This window comes from Xenopus laevis, chromosome 1L, assembly GCF_017654675.1.
Source record: "Xenopus laevis strain J_2021 chromosome 1L, Xenopus_laevis_v10.1, whole genome shotgun sequence".
Lineage (NCBI taxonomy): Eukaryota > Metazoa > Chordata > Amphibia > Anura > Pipidae > Xenopus > Xenopus laevis.
In genome coordinates, this window is record NC_054371.1 from 26638416 (window position 1) to 26650697 (window position 12282).

Sequence of the window (12282 nt, forward strand, 5' to 3'; positions counted from 1 at the left end):
GGCGGTGAAGTCAACTCTTGCAAAAGAGATAACGTTCAGTAAAATCTGCACTTTAGTGAATTTGAGGAGTAGATCCCGTTCCCCCGGAGCAAAAATATGCCTGGCGATAGGGTCCAAAACGGAGCTAGCGACGGTTTGTTAGTGAATTGTCTGGTAGTGTGTCTGTTAGTGAATTGGCGATGTCCCTGTGGGCAGCAAATTGTCGCTAGCCTTAGCCACTTCGCTCTTTAGTGAATCTGCCCCCTTGTGTTAGGACTGGCTCTAAACTATTACTCCTCAGGCAGAACTGAGCAGCTGCTCCAAGTCATACACTTGCCAGAGGAGCCCAGAGTATTTTAAGTAGGAGGGCAGCTTGTCTGGACTGTAAAAACATCTGTTTTTGTGACTAGTGGCAGTAGGATCACTACAACAGAGTTACAATAAGCACCTAAAACCAGGCCCAGATTTGCGGCAAGGCCACATAGGCCCAGGCCTAAAGCGGCAAAAAATAGGGACGGCATGCCGCCCAGCCGCATTATGGGGACGTGTGCATCCCCATTCAATTACACCAGCTGCACCGGCAGTTTTTCGCCGGCGCGCTGGGAAGGGGAAGTGTAGGCGGGCGCTAGGACCGCGCGGCCGCCTGGTCGGACCGTGCGACCTAGAGGCGGCCGGCAAAGAAATCTGGCGCTGCCTAAAATCATGACTACCGTACCAGAGGCCTCCCCTTCAGACTAGAAGAAAAGAACTTTCATTTGAAGCAACGTAGGGGGTTCTTCACAGTCAGGACAGTGAGGTTGTGGAATGCACTGCCGGGTGATGTTGTGATGCTGATTCAGTTAATGACTATAAGAATGGCTTCGATGATTTCTTGGACAGACATAATATCAACGGCTATTGTGATACTAAACTCTATAGTTAGTATAGGTATGGGTATATAGAATTTATGTGAAAGTAGGGAGGGGTGTGTGTCTGGATGTTGGGTTTTCATTTGGAGGGGATGAACTTGATGGACTTTTTTCAACCCGATTTAACTATGTAACTAGTAGAAACTACTATAAACTTATAGTATAGTTGGTATTTGGCCCAATCTGCACTCAAATCCATCTGTATTAGCGTTGTCAGACAGTAATTCAGAGCTTTCTGGATAAAGGGTTTGCGGATAACGGATCCTACACCTGTATTTGCTTTTTCGTATATGAACTTAAAGGGGTTGTTCACCTTCCAAACACTTTTTTCAATTTAGTTGTTTTTAGATTGTTCCCTAGAAATAATGACTTTTTCCAATTACTTTCCATTATTTATTTTTTAAGTTTTTTCCAAAATATAAGTTTAAAGTTGAATGTTCGTGTCTCTGGTGTTTGAGTCTGACAGCTCAGTAATTCAGGTGCAGACTCTGAACTGTTACTATTTTGCAACATTTAGTTGATACATTTCTCAGCAGCATCTCTGGATTATTAGCAACAATTGTATCAATTCTAACAGCTGCCTGTAATGAAACCCAGAGATTCTGCTCAGCAGGGACAAAGATAAGAAATGTATCAACTAAATGTATCAATTTGGAACAGTTTACAGGATCGGCGACCCCCCCTCCCAGAGCTGCTTCAGAAGGAGAGAAATGACACTTTATACTTCAATATTAGAAAAACCGTGACACATAGAAAATAGAAAGTCATTGGAAAAAGTCGTTATTTCTGGTGATCTATCTGATAACAACTAGTTGTTTGAAGGTGAACAACCCCTTTAATATAAACATTCCCCTTTATCAGTCAGGGCTGTGTTTGCGGCCCTTTCACCGTTCTCTTCTCATGCTGTGATAAAAGACACCTATAATGCTTGTTCATTTAAAAAAAGCTGACCAATGTGTAGGACATCAAGATCTTAAGGGTTATGGAATCAGCCCATGCGGAGAATCACATTTGGCTCTCTAGAGAAAATAATTAAACTGGCCCCATATTGCAAACAATTTGTCTAGTGTTCTGTCAGCCAGAGCCTAAGGTCAACGGATAATTTGGCTAACGAGGAACATTCACCACCTCTCACCAATGGATATTAAAAGCAGTGGAAGATAAATGAGGGCCAGCATGTGACATTTTATTATTTTACTGTTGAGTCCCCTTCATCTGCAGTGGAACCACATCTGAAATAAATGTTTGTCTTTAAAGATAAATTAAAACTGGTCGTCTTGATCCTGTGGCTGGAGTTGAACAGGAGCTGGAGGATGACAGGCCGGACATCCCTCTTCTAACTTGTGATTCCTAATAATAATAGGATTCCTAATAATGACAGGAATTCCTGTTGCAATAAATTGATACTGCTGAGCAGGGAGAATACAATTACTTACTGACCAAGTAAAACATTTATCCCATAGCCAGTTGCAGTCTCAGAGACTGAGCCTCAGGCAAGGCCAACATATTACATTTATACTTTATATAATCCATACGAGCCATGAATATCTTGTAAATTATATTCTTATAATACACAAAAGCCATGAATATCCTGTAAATTATATCCTTATAAACGGTGAGTAGTGATGTCATCAGTTATAAACGGTGAGTAGTAATCTAATTTCTGTCACATGACTCACTAAAATGTGTGTATTATAATTAATAAAGTACCCCCAGTTGTAAAATATGAGGATACTATAAGTTACCTCGGAGTTCCATGACCTGTATAAAAACACTCGGCCTTCGGCCTCGTGTTTTTATATGGTCATGAAACTCCTCGGTAACTTATAATATCCTTATATTTTACAAGAGGGGGTACTTTATTCACTATATAATACACAAAAGCTATGAATATCTTGTAAAGGATATCCTTATAAACGGTGAGTTCTGATGTCATCAGTTATAAACGGTGAGTTCTGCTGTCATTTCTGTCACATGATATATGGTCATGAAACTCCTCGCTAACTTATAATATCCTTATATTTTACAAGAGGGGGTACTTTATTCACTATATAATCGGAGCTTAGTGATGTCATTTCTGTCACATGACTCATTGAAACTTGTGTATTATAATAAATAAAGTACCCCCTGTTGCAAAATATGAGGATATTAGAAGTTACCTCGGAGTTCCATGACCTGCATTAAAACCCTTTGATCATGGAACTCCGAGGCAACTAATAATATCCTTATATTTTACAAGAGGGGGTACTATATTCACTAAATAATGGTTCATAGGTATCACAGTATATCAGCTATACCCTGATCTCTACACAAGGTGGGCTTCTTCCAGCATAAGCACCTGACACCTTCCCAGGTGAATTCACAATGGGTTGAGCTCCTCATTTATCATTATAGGCATTGAGGACATATTACGGTGCATTTAAGGGAGGCCTCCACTATCTCTATGGAATATATAATAAATTAAGTAGAATCTTCAGTGACTGTACACTCCAGCTGGCCAAACACATACCAATATGTATGATTACTGGACTGGTACATATATGGTGGTCGATGCTTCAGCAGATTATGGTGGTCGATGCTTCAGCAGATGAAGAAGTGAAGAGGGGTCGCAGCATAACCAGGTCCTGTTAGATAGCCCATGCCATTATATTGTAAGAGCAATGAATAAGTGCTCAATGCCAGTCAAGGGTCACCTATTAAAATGCAGAGCTACCATGCACCAGGTTTAATTACACATAGGAATATTAGCTGTGCATTAGCCCAGTGCCATGATAATAAAGAATAATTAGCTGGATCAAGGGATAATTAATATTAAAAGGTCAAGTGGACCACTGTGAAATCTTATGAATTGAAGGGGATCCTCTAAAGAATTATTTATTATATATAAGAATTATTTACTATATATATATATATATATATATATATATATATATATATATAAATATATATATATATATATATATATATATATATATTACAGAGAAAAAGGAAATCATTTTTAAAAATGTGGATTATTTGAATATAAAATGATAAAAATCTATGGTAGATAAATGATAAAATCTATGGAAGACGGCCTCTCTGTAACCCGGAGCTTTCTGGATAACAGATTTCCGAATAATGGATCTCTCTCTATATATATACAGGTATGAGATCCGTTATCCGGAAACCTGTTATCCAGAAAGCTCTGGGTTACAGAAAGGCCGTCTATGTATATTATGGCTACCCTTGGGCCATTAAAATACATATTATTTGTTATATGCAGCACAACATGAGACAACGTATTCACCACAGTGCTTGACCTTTTAGTCCTGCTCCCTATGTACTAACCTTCCTAGAGATTTCATACATCTGAGTGGCTTTGTTAATTGCTTTATTCTTATTATATAATGATTGTAGCAGTCCAGTCATATTGTCAGGTTCTGTATTGGTTGGCTGCTCATCTAGAAGCAGTATATGAGACAGGAATCCCCAGATCTCACTAAGATACCCCAGTTAAAAACAGGGTGAAGGATGCTAACATAGCCCTGGCTGGTGGATGTGCTAAATCGGCACGACTAAAAAGATTGTACCCCAAGGAAAAATCAGCCCAGTGCTGTAAAAACAAAAACCCTTCATTCCTACACCAAAACTTCAGCCATATATTTAGCTCCCTAAGGCAAAATTTCAGAAAATTTACATTGGTTAGAACCTGACTTTTTTTTTTATTATTATTTATGATTTTTTGAGTTATTTAACTTTCACCAAGCTGGTTACTAGGGTCCAAATTACCCTAGCAATGAAGCACCGATTTGAATAAAATGCTTTGTAGCCTTATAGAGCTTTTTTTTTTCAGATGGGGGTCAGTGACCCCCATTTGAAAACTGGAAAGAGTCAGAAGAAGGCAAATAATTAAAAAACTATAAAAAAAGAAAAAATGAAGACCAATTGAAAAGTTGTTTAGAATTAGCCACTCTACAACATACTAAAAATTAACTTAAAGGGCATGTAAAGTCTAAAATAGAACTTACTGCACCACAAGCCTAATCAAACAAATAATTTATGCTTTCAAAGTTGGCTACAGGGGGTCACCATCTTGTAACTTTGTTAAACATCTTTGCAAGACTAAGACTGTGCACATGCTCAGTGTGGTCTGGGCTGCTTAGGGATCGTCATAAACAAAGCTGCTTGAGTTCTGCATGGCTGGGAAGTAAGGCGGGGGCTCCCCCTGCTGTTCATAAGTATGATTGTTTCACTGCTCAGCAGTTAGGGACCGTCTGACAATTCCTATCCACAGCAGTAAATGAAGGGAGAATTTCACTGCATACAGTCAGGTTTCTTATAAAAACGGTACACCAGTGCTTGTGTCTCTGGTGTCTGGTTGGATCTGGGTGTGGGTCTGCCAGATATTTACCTACAGGGGGAACAGGGGTTACAACCAAAGCAAGACATTGAGAAACAAAGAAATTCGATTAGTGTCCAACAGAAGACCTGTCCATGTAACCCTGGATACTTACTACACATTAAATGGCTAATAAGGGTTTAATTTGGTTACATGCTGCACGGATGCACTCATTTCTCAGCCCAAGCCCATTAGGCCCTTAATTGAACAATACCTCATATTCTGCTACTGATTATTTTACTGCTTTTAATAAAGCCAGACGTTGGCTTCTATTTCATATCTGTACTTATATGATCAAGGTTCCCATTCCTTAGCCTCAACACCAGGGGGCAGATGTATCAAAATGCGAGTTTAGCTTTTAATTAATAAAAACGCACCCATGCTCTATTCATTCCTATGGGATTTTTGGAAGTGCTTTTATCAAATGGTGAGTTCTAACTTTCCCCCATTGATAAATACGCTTCTAAAAATCCCATAGGAATGAATAGCGCATGGGTGCGTTTTTATTTATTAAAATCTAAACTCACATTTTGATACATCTGCCCCTAGTATTGTCTTGCAATAACCTTATGCCCTAGGCTAATGCAGGCTCTCTGTCTCTCTGATACAGCTCAGTAACTCTCTGTGTAATCCAGATAAATAAGGGTGTCATCTCTGATATAAAAAAATTGTTCCAAATTAGTGAGTTGAAAAAAGCCCCATAATGAAAAACTAGAAAAAAAATGGCCCCAGATCAGCCTGCGCAAATGGCATAGAGAGAGTTCTATTGTACAGTGCTATGGAATATGTTGGTGCTATATAAATACTCAATAATAATAATAATCTGTAATGGTGAATAAATGAGCTTTAAATTGCTGTTTGCAAGCCTAACGATTTCCCTGGTTCAGCCTCCATCACCTTTGTGTAGGTCACATTAAGGTTACCATAGTAACCCAATTTTAGATTCACACGACAGCAATAGGACGCGTTCCTTAAATAAAGGTATCTGTGGCCCCCTTGATTAATACAAGCACAAGGCAAGGGGGAAATGAAGGCAAGGGAACATGCTCGTGATTAATGCCGCCATGGTGGGAATGCAAGGAGATGTATAGTCGCCTGAGACCCATTCGGTTTCTTAGTTCATGTGAAGTTCAATGTTACACTTCAACAGGGAGACACAGTGACTGGAAACATTTTGCTGCCTATCTGAGAGTCTGTTTCAGTCATCTATTCATTATGAAACATTATCTGGTTGCTAGGGCTTCATCTTGTAGATGCACCAATAGACAGTTGCTTTGTACTATCAGAACTAATTGCTACTTTGTTGGATCAATGGGTATTTAATTGTGTAAATGAGCACTAAACTTATACCATACAGAGGTTTTCTCTCATATATCTCTATCTCTATTTAACATATATATATATATGTACAATATATAAATACTGTATATACACGAAAGCGATGAATATCTTGTAAATTAAATCCTTATAAATGGTGAGTTCTGATGAGTTTATATGGTCATGAAACTCCTCGGTAACTTATAATATCCTTATATTTTACAAGAGGGGGTACTTTCATCACTATATAATACGCAAGAGCCATGAATATCTTGTAAATTATATCCTTATAAACGGTGAGTTCTGATGTCATCAGTTATAAACGGTGAGTTCTGATGTCATTTCTGTCACGTGACTCACTGAAATTTGTGTATTATAATAAATAAGGTACCCCCAGTTGTAAAATATGAGGATATTAGAAGTTACCTCGGAGTTCCATGACCCATATAAAAACACTAGGCCGAACTCCTCGGTAACTTATAATATCCTTATATTTTACAAGAGGGGGTACTTTATTCACTATATATAATACACAAAAACCATGAATATCCTGTAAATTATATCCTTATAAACGGTGAGTTCTGATGTCATCAGTTATAAACGGTGAGTTCTGATGTCATTTCTGTCACATGACTCACCGAGTCACGGAGTTCCATGACCTGTATAAAAACACTCTGCCTTCAGCCTCGTGTTTTTATATGGTCACGAAACTCCTCGGTAATTAATAAAATCCTTATAATTTATAAGAGGGGATATTTTATTTATTATAATACACAAGAGCCATGAATATCCTGTAAATTATATCCTTATAAACGTTGCTTAGTGATGTCATAAGTTATAATCGGACCTTAGTGATGTCATCGGTTATAATTGGAGCTTAGTGATGTCAGTTCTGTCACATGACTCACTGAAATTTGTGTATTATAATAAATAAAGTACCCCCAGTTTTAAAATATGAGAATATTAGAAGTTACCTCGGAGTTCCATGACCCATATAAAAACACGAGGCCGAACTCCTCGGTAACTTATAATATCCTTATATTTTACAAGACGGGGTACTTTATTCACTATATATAATACACAAAAACCATGAATATCCTGTAAATTATATCCTTAGAAACGGTGAGTTCTAATGTCATCAGTTATAAACGGTGAGTTCTGATGTCATTTCTGTCACATGACTCACGAGTCACGGAGTTCCATGACCTGTATAAAAACACTCTGCCTTCAGCCTCGTGTTTTTATATGGTCACGAAACTCCTTGGTAATTAATAAAATCCTTATAATTTATAAGAGGGGATATTTTATTTATTATAATACACAAGAGCCATGAATATCCTGTAAATTATATCCTTATAAACGTTGCTTAGTGATTTCATAAGTTATAATCGGACCTTAGTGATGTCATCGGTTATAATTGGAGCTTGGTGATGTCATTTCTGTCACATGACTCACTGAAACTTGTGTATCATAATAAATAATGTACCCCCGTAGCAAAATATTAGAAGTCACCTTGGTAACTTACAATATCCTTATATATTACAAAAGGGGCTACTTGATAGTACTATATGAGGTTAGACAGTCCACAACTAAATTCTAGTGATAAGATAAAGCTCTGACTCACTACCCAATTACCATATTCAGACTTAATCTTTTTTTTTTTAATAACGGGCCAAGGCTGAGACTGACACTTATTGTTGCCATGGTAAAACTAAATCTGTGTCCTTGAATACGGCATACAACTCATGTGCTTCGGTAGTACCCCCACAACCCCTAGCAACCAAAAGAGGCTTACTTTCTTAGCCATTAAAATGTCTCCCTCCTTTGTTTCCAGAAAGTTCATGAGTGTTACCCTAATTTTTAGGGCAAAGTCTTCCCTATAGGAAGAAACATTGAATTACTGACTTAAAGGAGCATATCACCAACATGAAGCTGATCCGTGAGCTTTGCTTAAAGGACCCAGTTTTAATTTTTCAGGAAGCTTTTAGGTGATGTCACAGTAACACATAAAAGAAAGATGAACGTGGTGGTTTCCTTAGAATAACATATCTTTTATTAATGTAATGGATTATACAAAGTGAAATCAGCTATAAAACTATGCAGAAACAATCATGGTGATGTCATAGCAGGAGTTCAAGGATTCCAACAGCAGTTTCTTTAAAGGGATAGTGTCATGGGAAAAATGTTTTTTTTCAAAACGCATCTGCTGCTCCAGCCGACTTCTGCACTGAAATCCATTTCTCAAGAGCAAACAGATTTTTTTATATTGAATTCTGAAATCTGACATGGGGCTAGACATATTGTCAGTTTCCCAGTTGTCCCAAGCCATGTGACTTGTGCTCTGATAAACTTCAGTGAGTCTTTACTGCTGTACTGCAAGTTGGAGTGATATCACCCCCTCCCTTTTTCCCCCAGCAGCCAAACAAAAGAACAATGGGAAGGTAACCAGATAGCAGCTCCCTAACACAAGATAACAGCTCCCTGGTAGATCTAAGAACAACACTCAATAGTAAAAACCCATGTCCCACTGAGACACATTCAATTATATTGAGTAGAAGAAACAACAGCCTGCCAGAAAGCAGTTCCATCCTAAAGTGCTGGCTCTTTCTGAAAGCACATGACCAGGCAAAATGACCTGAGATGGCGCCTACACACCAATATTACAACTAAAAAATACACTTGCTGGTTCAGGAATTACATTTTATATTATAGAGTGAATTATTTGCAGTGTAAACAGTGTAATTTAGAAGTAAAAAATACATCATAAAAATCATGACAGAATCCTTTTAAGGATTAATGCAAGTGTGGAAGTAACAACAGAGACGGCTACCATATATTTATGTGGTGTCAGGTTAATACATTAGACAAATTAAAGTGGTTGTTCACCTTTAAATGAACTTTTAGCATGATTTAGAAAGTGAAAATCTGAGACAATTTGCAATTAGTTTTAATTTTTTATCATTTGTGATAGCAATCTGGCTGCTAGGGTCCAAATGACCACACATTCAGTTACATCGAGTAGAAGAAAATAAAATAGAGTATTACAAAGTAGCAATAACAATAAGGGGCAGATTCACTAAGGGTCGAATTTCGAAGTAAAAAATACTTCGAAAATTCGACCCTCGAATTGAAATCCTTCGACTTCGAATATCGAAGTCGAAGGATTTAGCGCTAAACGTTCGTTCGATCGATCGAAGGATTTTTCGTTCGATCGAACGATTAAATCCTTCGAATCGAACGATTCGAAGGATTTTAATCCAAGGATCGAAGGAAAATCCTTCGATCAAAAAAAGTTTAGCAAGCCTATGGGGACCTTCCCCATAGGCTAACATTGACTTCGGTAGGTTTTATCTGCCGAAGTAGGGGGTCGAAGTTTTTTTTAAAGGGAAAGTACTTCGACTATCGAATGGTCGAATAGTCGAACGATTTTTCGTTCGAATCGTTCGAATCGAAGTCGAAGGTCGTAGTCGAAGGTCGAAGTAGCCCATTCGATGGTCGAAGTACCCAAAAAATACTTCGAAATTCGAAGTATTTTTCATTCGAATCCTTCACTCGAGCTTAGTGAATCGGCCCCTAAATGTGTAGCCTTACAGAAAATTCGTTTTTTTACTTGGGGACAGTGTCCCCTATTTGAAAGCTGGAAAGAGACAGAAGGCAAATAATTCAAAAACAAAAAAAAAAAGAAAATGTAAAGGCCTATTGAAAATTAAACATTCTATAACATACTAAAAGTTAGCTTAAAGGGAATGTAAAGGCAAAAAAATAAAATCCAATTTTTACTTTCTTCAATGAAAAAGAAACCTATCTCCAATATACTTTAATTAAAAAATGTGTACCGTTTTTATAAGAAACTTGACTGTATGCAGTGAAATTCTCCCTTCATTTACTGCTGTGGATAGGAATTGTCAGATGGTCCCTAACTGCTGAGCAGGGAAACAATCATACTTATGAACAGCAGGGGGAGCCCCCACCTTACTTCCCAGCCATGCAGAACTCAAGCAGCTTTGTTGATGACGATCCCTAAGTAGCCCAGACCACACTGAGCATGTGCACAGTCTTAGTCTTGCAAAGATGTTTAACAAAGTTACAAGATGGTGACCCCCTGTAGCCAACTTTGAAAGCATAAATTATTTGTTTGATTAGGCTTGTGGTGCAGTAAGTTCATGTTTATATTTAGTATACAAAATACAGCATTTCTAGCCTTATTCTATTTTAGACTTTACATGTCCTTTAAATGTGAACCACCCCTTTAACATATTTGTTAGTTAATGATGTGAACTGGTGAGTGCGCAGGCTGCTCTCAGTAATCATGGGGCCCCATACAACAGGACCCTCCTGCTAAGGGGCCCCATATATTAGCCATCAAATAACAAAAAAAATTTTTCCCAAAATTAAACATTATATAAAAATACTCTTTATTCAAAAATCATGTTAAAAAATTGGGCATACAGACCACATGGTATTCCGCCACACGCGCTTCCCACCTCCTGGCACTCACTCATGATGTGAAGCGCGTGGGGCAGTATACCATGTGGTCTGTGGTCTGCTGGGCCTCTGTGGCTTTGTAAGTACAACCCTGTGGATCATTCATCTTGGCCAGAACTGCTTCTGTATTCATTTAATGAGATGTTGTAATTATGGAGATTATTGCAAGGACAGAGGGTCAGTTTTAGGCAGAATGGGGGGGGGGGGCTGGAAATAGGAGCAGCTGGGGGTGTTGCAAGTTCCACATAGAGGTGGGAGGGCTGTCAGCTACATCTTGTGTGTATTCATTCATACAGTAGCCTGTGGGGAAATTAAGATATCAAGGAACTGGATAAAATGTGGGTGGTCCCGCGTGGAGATGGCCTTGAGTAAATCTACTATCTTACCCCTTCCACCCCTTCCCATTTCTGACAGCCTTGGCATGGATATATCCCCTGGGAATTTTGTGTCCCAACGTTCCCTATTCTGTATTGTTGTTTGCATATTTTTTGGTTTCTCTGCATAAAGATTGACCCACCACTGCACCAACTCCTTTACCTTAGGACTGTACTAATCTTTTCCAGGTATGTTTCTGTTCTCCGGGTTCCTTGTTTGAAAGGAAACATTCTTTGTCAAGGTGGCACATTTACTGCGCTGTATTATGGTACTCGGATTATGGGCTGTCAGTGTGAAGCAAGATCTGAGATAAACACAGTTATATAGTCTTAACATTTATACTATTGTGGTTAATGTTTTTATATCTTTAATTCTTTTATGAGTGACAGATGGCAGGTTAAAAGAGGACTTGAACTCCAAACCCAGGCTGCAACATTTTGAAGGTATGGCACCTGCTATCCAGAATGCTCAGGACCTGGGGTTTTACAGATAACAGATCTTTCCGTAATTTGGATCTTCATACCCAATAGGCTAATTTTGCTTCCTATAAGGATTAATTATATCTTAGTTTGGATTAAGTACAAAGTACTGTTTTATTATTGCAGAGAAAAAGGAAATCATCCAATTATTTGGATAAAATGGACTCTATGGGAGACAGGCTTTCCATAATTTGGAGCTTTCTGGATAATGGGATCCCATACCTGTACTAAATTGCTTGACAGGCCTTCTCTGCATCTTCCTCAAGACCTCAGTGGGATGGTCCTAAGCCTTTTATAAATGCAGTGAAGTGTTAGGATACCCCTTACAAACTGGATACTAGACACTCATCCAATAAACTGT